Raw genomic sequence first — 10,308 nt, 5'->3', positions numbered from 1 at the left:
GATTTTGGGTACGATCGGGCCATTTTAAGTTTTTTTTTTTCATTTAACGGAACACATCTGCCTTTTACATTTTTTGTATTATTTAATTTAAATCAAAACTTAATTCAGACGAAGGCCTCAGAAATATGCCGAAAAAAGCTACCTCCGTTGAAGCAGATATAGCAACCAAACAAGAGGAACTCGCATTGATGAAGGAAGGTAAATTTGAAAGGGATAGGTTCGAAACAGAAAGGCAGGAAAGGTTTCAGAGACTTGAAAACGAGGAGCAACACAATAAAATGATGATGGAGATTTAACAAAATGTTTAAATGAATGAAATTAAATAATATTTAATGACAAAACGTTTCTCTGACACAAAAAATAAATTAATAAATAAATATTTTTTTATAGCAGTTTATTTCTCCATAAAACAGAAATGACATTCGGTTTGATTGTTTGCTTTCCATTTTAATAGGTTAATTTCTCAAGACATATACTCCTCAAGAGTTGGAGGTTGCAGGCTGAAGTAATCACTTGTGACGCTTCCATATAAATAAGTATGGTAGTTTGCGAGTAGCGTCGCAACAAAGTAGTACATGTATTAAACGACTGATTGAAGAAGTTTCTGGTTCTTTCTGTAGTCCACAAATGAAAATTATGAGAGAGTTTCGACATGCCCCTACATGTGAATTATCAATCCGCTGGGAATTGTGATTGACTGAAACTTAAGTCCATGTAAGCGTTTGTAGTCACTATAAACCACTTGCTGATGTTTCGGCGGTCTGCAAATTGGTTTACTTTACCATCTATGAATCCCCAGCACTGGGATAAAGGGAAACCAATGTCAGAAATAGCTTCAGCATACTCAAGTGATTTCTTTTCACTTAATAAGAGTTGATCAAATTCCGTCAACTTGTATGCATGTTTGTCAAAAATAAAATTCAGGACAGTGTAACAATATAGGAAATTTCAAATTTTGACGGACGAAATAAAGGTACCATATCGTTCACAGGTATTTAGGAACAGGAACCCACCCTCCCGATATTCAATCCCGAGGCTTGTTGGACATTAAAAAAAATATTTATTACACTTATTCATCATGTGTACCAAAGGAAAAAATCGTAAAAACCCCACAATAATCTTTCCAGAAAAAATACCCTTTTAAACAATATAAGAAAGAAAGGTATGTCACTCCGGTTTGTTTACGTTGTACCTCCACTGGTTTTTCTGGGTTTAAAAACATGTATAAATATTTTATTTTAACCTGAAATGTCTATTCACACTGTCTCTTATATTTCTGTCTTGGTCCATGCTGTCAGATCGACTTTGCATCTCGTAAGAATCCCAGAATTTCTCCTTAAACGGCATTTTGATCAAAGCGTTAAAAAATCCATACGTAAATGCAACGGAAGTACACGGAGAATATTTTCCTTATTACAATAACTGACGTTATAATCTCTCTCGGACGTTATTATAATAGATAATATATTCTCTATGCAGCATTCTTATGCTGAATATTTTCCAAGTTACTAATCTTAGATTTTCCGGGTCTGGATGAACCACTTGACCTCTTTCCTGTGTCAGCATTCTTGATAATACTGGTAATTCTCTTGGATGATCTATGAGAAGTTCAGTGAGTAATGGTTCCCATGACCGACCTGATGCAAATGGTGCTATCAGTAACAAAGTGCAGTGTCTCTGAGCTACTTTCTAAAGAACTAAGTGGAGCAGAACTGGAGGAGGGAATGCATATGCATACATCCCTGTCCAACTTACACTCAGTGCATTTGTTCCAAAGGCTACTTCCATTGGAAATGGGGAGCAAAACACTTAAAGCCTCTTTTCCGAAATCGCAAACAGATCGATATTTGGCGGATTGAATCGCTGAAAAATATTCTTCACAATATTCTGATTCGGGCTCCTTTAATTTCTATCAGTCGAATGCCTAATCAGCCCCTGGATAAACTGTCCGCAAGGATGTTTCTCTTACTCGGTATCTGGGCTGCACTGAAAACAATGTTGTGACTCTTCGTCCACTGAAAAATCTCTCATGTCAGAAGACAGAGTAGAAATGATCTTCCTTGTTTATGTACGAGGCAACTGTCGAGTTGTTGCACCAGAGGAGGACTCGCTTGTTCCTGATCTGGAGCAAAACTGCATCAAGGCCAACTGAACTGCTTTCATTCTAGCCAGTTTATATTGTGGGTCTGTTGAGACACATTCACTTCCCCGAAATTTAAAATGTGTCTAAATGGGCTCCCCAACCCATATCTGATGCATCTGTCCATAGAACTACTGGCTCTTCCTGGTAAAGAAGAATGTTGGTCCACCATTCTAAATGAATGACCATCTGATGGGTATCAGGGCAAACAAAATGTCTGTGTGGTTGCCATAAAAACAAGAAATAACATTGGTTTGGCTGCATATGTACAATGTAAGCAAGCCAATGGGATTAAATCTATACACGTTGTCATTAGACCCAGAAGCCTGAGAAACTTGAGTGCTCGCACCGATGTTGATCTAGGGAATTGTGCAATATCTTCTGACGGATACACTGCTCCCATTGTCCAACTGAAGTGCGCCCCCAAATAGTCTATATCCTGAGTTGGTATCAGTTGCGACTTTTGCCAGTTTACTAACGATTCACATCTCTCTGTGCATCGCTTGCATTCTTTGTAAGACTTACCGATTACTACAAGTTGTCGGTACTGACCTAATAAAGTAATTCAAGGTAAAATTAACAACAAAAACAAACTAAACCATGACTAAAAAGCACAACAGCGATCAAAATAACTTCAGAATTACAAGTTCAACCAATTATTTGAATGATAGAAGTAAAGCAATAGGTAAATGCCTGGAAAAAATTCACAGGAGAAAAACCCGAGTGAAATCAATATATGGCTGCCCGAACATATACTGAAGTACCCGGATGTCAGGTATTAGAGAGTGGTTAAAAATAATAGACATTTCCAGTTAAGAGTGCAACGAGCTCGAACTCGTACTCTGTACTTCGATATTCTGTATATCCGTAAACACGAGTTATCGGTCGTTAGGCGAGTTATCTTTTCTTATTAGCAGGTATATACCGCCATTTTGTAAACAAAAATTTGAGACTGTAATGGGAAAAGATTATTGTGCAATCAAAGGATGCCACAACACCAGTGGAACGATTGGCAGATTTGGTAAGGTGGTGAAATTGCACCATTTACCTATCTGAGAAGCGCATGGCTGAGGCTTATCAGTCGATCACATTACAAGTGGAGACGGTATACCTACATTTGTTCCGACCACTTTCCAAATGGAGAAGGGAGGACGTAGAAGCATGAAGTTCCCACCTTATTCTTGCCCCAAAAAGAGGATCAACTTATCGACAAGAAGAGGAAAACAAAAAACAGCTCAAGAAATGAGGAAGGGGACAGTTTTGAAGCTTTTCTTGTTGACAACAAAGTAAGTATATCATGATAAATTTCTAATTTAGATGTACACTGTATTACTACATCGGAAGCAAATCGAAAAGGGGGAGGGGCTAATTGAAAATAGGGGCGGGGGCTAAACCAATAAAAAAAAGTACACACCAATTTTCAATGCCTATATTAATATATAATTTATATATTAATTTGCAAAAGGGGGGGCTACCCCCCCCCCCCCCCCCATCTCCGACGCCTATCCGGCCTATGTACCAATTATAGTCTGTAGTTCTTGGTTATCATAGAGGGTTAAAGGTATGGCAAATACTCTGTTGTGTTTTATAATATATATATATATATATATATATATATATATATATATATATATATATATATATATATATATATATATATATATTTCATCGAGTCACATTTTTACATACCAGTTACCATACCAGTTGAAAAGTTTGGTTAATAAAAAACTGCCCTGGTAATATTGCTATTATTTTGTAGGATTGTATTGTTCAAGCTGTGTCAGAGGACCTGGACTTAGACGTTCATTCGTCTAGAATTCTCCTCGATCACCAGTAAGTATGCTTTAAATGTATATTTATTTCACTTGTATTTAGGATATTTTATATTAGCAGAGTCTATGATTAGTATTATTTAAAAATTTTTATATATCCTTATCTGAAAGGCACAGAATGCTGATCAATTGTGACCGTGTATTAAAGATGAATATGAATTTTTTGTCAGGTATTCTGCCCAGGAGTCAGAGACTAGCCCTAATACCACCTTCAGTCTGGAGAATGATTTGACTGGTAGCTCTAAAGGGACACAGACAACAATAGAGACAGATAATAAATCAGTACTTGCTGAAAGACCTGAAATTGCAATAGAGGATATAGGACATTCAGACGAAAGGATTCATTTTTATACAGACCTTTCTGATAATATAACATTTCAAGCTCTTTTTGAAACCCTATATGATTTTGGATTAGATGCGGTGGATGGAGATCAACGCATGAAATTGCGACTAGTAGACCAGTTCCTGTTGGTTCTGATGAGACTGAGACTCGGACTTCTCGTGAAGGATCTAGCTTACAGGTTTAAAGTCTCAAAAACTACAGTATCACGGGTGTTCTACAGATGGATCCTATTTATGAAACAGTGTCTATCAACTATAGTATTCTTACCAGAACTCAAAGTATTGCAAAAAAGAATTCCGTGTTGTTTTAAACATTTTTCAGACACTCGTATTGTGTTGGACTGTACAGAAATCTTTATACAAACTCCTTCTCTAGAAAACAAATCTAAAACATTTTCATCATATAAGTCACACAACACGTTTAAAATATTAATTGGAATTTCCATGACAGGAGCAGTTTGTTTGATATCTAAATTATGGGGAGGTTGAACCTCGGATGTTCATATTACAAGAAAATGTGGCCTTTTAGAGATGTTACAGCCAGGTGACGCAGTAATGGTGGACAAAGGATTTGCTAACTTAAAGTCTGACCTGAACATAAAAATTGTAAAACTGTATTGTCCTCCGTTTAAAACAAAGACAGTTTTCAAAGGAGGAGGTGGAAATAACAAGGCGTATTGCTTCAGCAAGAATTCATGTGGAAAGAAAAATGGAACAAATTAAAAAATTTCGTTTGCTGCAAGGCATTTTACCATTAACACTTGTGCCTATTGCTAATGAAATATTTTTTGTTTGTGCAGCTCTTACAAATTTAATGCCTCACCTTGTAAAACAATGAAATAATTTCATTGCTTAACTTATGGAGGTTTTAAATTTGCTATTGATTGATTTGCACATGCATTTCATCAATATACAGAATCCAATTAATATCTATTGAAATAATTCAAAGTGAAACAAACACAAAATGTTGTAAAAAGTCATTTCATTTATTTTTTAAATATGGAATAATAAAACTGATAAAAAATTGTTCTAACTTTTGCAAAAGGCATTTCCAAAATTCAGCATCAAATGAAACTTTGATCATTTTAAGATCTTTCAGTGTGAACAAGACCAAATGACACATATTATGTTGACAAACTCCAAGCTGTCCTTGAATCTGAGTGTAATAGCGATGATTTTCTTTCAGTTGAATTTCTTTATTTTTATCTATATAGCAGCAGAAGTCCGAAGATTTGCAAGCCTCGCTGATTGTTTGGTTCCTCCATTTGTAGGGGCATTTTATTTCGATCAAATAAGTGTCATTGTTTGATTGAGCAATCCCATCAGGACTAGCACCTAAAAATGAGCATGATTTGCACAAATGTAAACCACTCTCTTTAATTTCAATGCGTTGTATATGATGAAGGCGCATGAATGCTTTGTATCTTTTTTTTTTTTGCCACATTTTCATGCTTTCGACCCCAGTTAATTGTACTAGTGTTAATTATTTTATCATTGTTGCTAATTCTTTCAATAAGTTTTTCAGGTTTTGAACTATCCCTTCGTTTTAGAACATCATGGAATAAGGGTGCTGTAATTCTGCATTTTCTAGCTTCAAACCAAAGCTTGTTTTCCGATTGCCCCCTTGTTCTCTGTTCAATCTCATCACAGACATCCTCAGAGACAGTGAATTGATCATTTGTGCTATCTAGTTTCATGGAGTCTTCAAGTTTTATGTACTCATCGGATTTAAAAACCTTTAAACAAGTTACAACTTCCTCATTTTGTCCTACATTTAGATCATGACTAATTTCAGTTTCGTTGTAATGATTACATGGAGGGAGAAGATCATGAATAACTGCATCATTATTTTGAAGTCGACTACAAAGACTTTCACAAAAAGACACTTGTTTCGTTTTCATTTGCACTTTTAATTGTTCCTGATCAACATCATGTTTAACTTTTTTGAAGTCCATTTCATCAATTGTTTTCCAATCCTTAGGTCTTTTGGAAGGCTTGTTCCATGTGCAAGGCTTCGATGTACATGACACATTGCTTTCATTTTCATACACGTCTTCCAGAGTGAATAGTAGTCCAGCTATATGTGTACAACCCTCACCTAACCTTAAAAAAATATTTATTTAAAATTAATAAGTAAAAGAGTTTTGTTTTTTTTCCAGATAAATACTGAGTACACAATATTTGTCATGCTTGAAGGGATGGGGATTGCTCCGTTCCTATAAAACAATCTTTGAACAAAAATTAATATAGAAATTTTCTCTAAGTCCTCTCACCCCTTTGTGACAATCCATATGCTTACCCACCCACCCCCTCCCATGCAGAGGTTTCGTTCTCCGAGTTTCAATGTCTTTTGTGCCCCCCCCCCCCGTCCATTCTGTAAAAGTTGCAATGACAAATAAAATGTTAATAAAACGAAACATAATTGCGATGATGCCACAAGATTTTATATATATTTCCACAATGAAGATTAGATCTTACCCCGCAGGACAACTACAACTGGCTTCATTGATCGAAACAGGTGCCTGTTTCGACATCAGGATCCACTGTGTGTATACGTCTTTCTTCATTGATGCATAACATTTAGATCGTATATAACACAGGGGATGATCAGCAGATACAGTATTTATCATAACTTTATGGACATATTTTTCTTTGAAAAATTTGTGCCCTTGTATATATTGCCAAAACATGCCATTTTTTCTTTATCACACGTTCGATGACTGCTTGAAATTAAGTAGTTTTCAATGTCTGTTTGAGAAATTGGTGGTATTGTTTTATTAATTATACCGCTGGTCCGTCCATCCGTTGATCAGGTCCGAAATGGGGGGTGCATTTACACGTACATGTATATCATTGTTTTGTTTAGAAGATGACTCGGCAACTCTTACCCTGGGAACCCCGTGTTTTGATTGATTGTGTTCAATAATCCTCCGTGCCAGTGCGTATTTATTTCCCCCTATTTTAAGCTTAAATGATCGTAAATACGTTTTAAGATCTTCTTTCTTATAATTTAAAATATCTTCTAACGTCGTATTTGCAGATAAATTCATTTTTCCTACCGCGTGTTTACAAATGGCGAAATGCGTTTTTCAATACCTGCTCTCAAGGGGAAATAACTGTTGCAAAGAACGGTAACTCTATTTTACGGGAAGACAGAATATAAGGGGCCGTATAAAAAGGAGTTTTACGTTACACGGATTTTATGTAATTTTCCGTGACCAAAAAATAAAATTAAAAAAAAAACAAAGACAAGGTTAATTTTAGTATAGATTTATCATTTGTTTTCTTCTGCATGACAAAGCAGCGCAAATATTGACTGTCTGTCTTATTTTGTACTTTGGATGCCTCCACAAAATGCCTATGGCACGGAACAATTTTATTTCTCGAAATGTTCAACATTTATTCTGTGTTTATTTATTTTTCTGTTTAATTTTCTTCATTGTCGCTGCTGATGTGCAGGTCGTCTATTTATATCTGCACGGGTGTACGCAGTGACAAAGGAATCTCTATTTAGGAAAATTTTGTCCCCGCTTAGGATAACGCACTCGTTTGGAAAGAGTAGTGCTTGGTTTGGGCCGAGAGCTGGTAAAAAAATTCAGTATCTGTGCATCGTTTTGATGCCCAAGAAACTCACTACGTACGAATCGAAGAGCGTTGGAATTTTGATTATAACAATTGTATGAATGCAATGAAAATATCTGTGTCTAATATAATAAAGCGCCGGTGAAAAACTTTATTTTAAAATATCGCATTGTTGAATTTTTTGCACTTTCTCAATCAATAAAAATCTTTAGAAACTTACACTGGACTGTGAATTTTTACGCTGTTTAAACTTGAAACTGCATGAAAAGTAACTAAACAATTGCAATGCCGACATTTGTGCAGCAATACCTTAAATCCTTGAAATATCCTGCGTCTTTTTATACCTTGTTTCTGCAAAACAAAGAAAGGTATGCCCGTGCGCCGAAGCGATTTTGTTGATGTTTCTTATAAACTTGTGTAGTAGAGGTCGATGACGTCATAATATGACGTCATAATGTGTACTGGCTATCGCATGTCGTGGGTACCAAGAACGTATTAGAAAACAAGTCTTAACATCTTCTGTGCGGTAGGTAGAGCAATTATGGAATTTAATTAATATTTTGCATAAAACCCTCCATATGTAGCCTTAACCCACTTGCGCGGTCACATCCGCCGTGTGCTCCTTGTCATTATCGGGAAAAACTAGTAACGGAAAATCCGTCGTTAATTAAGTCTATAGATAATGGACAAACAATGAGTGTGAAAAACGTAAGTTAAGCTGTTGATTTTGGTAAAATCTTGTGATTTCAAATTGTTCTAAAGTTCCTTGGAATTTTCAAGTATCCACATACATCTGATTTACACCACTTCTTGAATAAATTGTTGCACAGAACTCTTGAAGTTTCTCCTCCCTACTGTTAATATCTTAGTGAGGAGTAAAAAAAGAGGCTTGGTTATACATTTACTGGAACCCGCTATGTATCTTTATTTGTAAGGATTCTTATGACGTTTCGAAATCCAGTATATATGGTAGTTCAAAATCATTTTGATTCTTTGGGATATTAAAAATATTTGAAACTGACATGATTTTGAAGAATTTCTCCCTTAGAAAAGGAACTATGAGTATAAGTTGGATTACCACTTGTAGTTCTTTGAAAATTCAATTTATATAATGGGCCTTAAAACGAAGGCAATGTTTTTACCTCCTTTGTCAGCAGGACCGAAGATTATCAATGACCAAGATTGACATTTTTATTAAAGCATATTTGCACGTACTACATTAGTCAAAGTGCGCATATTTTTAATAATTCACGCAAAACAAGGATTATAAATGGTTCAAAACCAGGCTTCTCTTCTATTGATTTGTGTGTTTAATTTGACTGTTAAAATTTTAATTCTTATGTATTTAAAAAATATACAGCTTTGCACACTTTTTATACCCCCGCTTGAAAAGCGGGAGGGTATATAGTAATCGGGATGTCCGTCCGTCTATTATGCTTTGGGGTACCCATCTCTTACATGTATCCGCAACTACTCTTATACAACTGAATGAAATTTGCTGATCTTTATTACATTATGCCAGTATGCACCTTCTATTTAACTTTTTGATCCGACATATATTTTGGGTTCCCCGTAGCAAAACATGGACACTGCCATTATATTCGTATGGGAGGCGAGGTATCATTTAGTGAGCTCATTGCTCACAATACTTCTAATTATCACTTTTTTTTCACAAATTATGTCAAATTTTCTTATAATAAATACTTTTGTGATATTTGGATGAGATGGATGCGCTGGCGCGCCGACTACAATTCGCCACCTAGAACGACGACATAACCGTTATATGTATTACATATCTCATGAATATTCGTTCAGACACGCTACAGGGTATCTTTTAAATATAGATTTATATATCCTTCCACTTTGCAGAAATGCCACCAAAATATGTGAAATAGGGGGTGTACCACCATTTAAAGAAGGGGTAACAGGAAAAGAACAGATGATCTTCGTAAAGGCCATCCCACAATCACTGTCATTGAAACTTACCGTTTTTCGGTTACGAATGTTGAATACATCCGTATTTGAATCGTAATTTGGATACTCCATCTAAGATTTTCACATATTTAAGGATAATCCTGGAGTGCTGATGAAACTGGATTTCAGACTGGAAAAAATGATAGTCCCCCCACCCAAACAAACACACTTTTTGCACACATCACCAAAGGTATAAACAGGCCTTTGAAGCAGCGATCATGCATGCGTGTCTGCTTTGAGTTTACGAAAAACAAATACCCGGATTGGTTTCATAGTCGATAAAGTTTCTTTTAATTGGTAGATACTGGCGAGTATTATAGTCTTATACAAGAAATATGTTTATTTTATTAAGTGTTAATTCCAAGAAGAACTGAAATAAATATGATTAATATTAACAAATTTAAAGCAAAATGATATCATAAACTTGATTAAAGCAGG

The 10,308-nt window shown here is 35.6% G+C and overlaps 1 pseudogene; it reads left to right on the top strand.

Moving 5' to 3' along the window:
- The first annotated feature begins 3,070 nt into the window (after positions 1–3,070).
- On the top strand, positions 3,071–5,335 carry LOC134241707 (uncharacterized; annotated as a pseudogene).
- Positions 5,336–10,308: the final 4,973 nt, after the last annotated feature.

Source organism: Saccostrea cucullata, unplaced genomic scaffold (genome assembly GCF_032062105.1).
Source record: "Saccostrea cucullata isolate Sc308-1 unplaced genomic scaffold, CSIRO_AGI_Scuc_v1 ctg2799, whole genome shotgun sequence".
Taxonomy (NCBI): domain Eukaryota; kingdom Metazoa; phylum Mollusca; class Bivalvia; order Ostreida; family Ostreidae; genus Saccostrea; species Saccostrea cuccullata.
The sequence above is the reverse complement of the archived record's forward strand: the minus strand, read 5'-3'. Positions and strand labels throughout refer to the sequence as shown.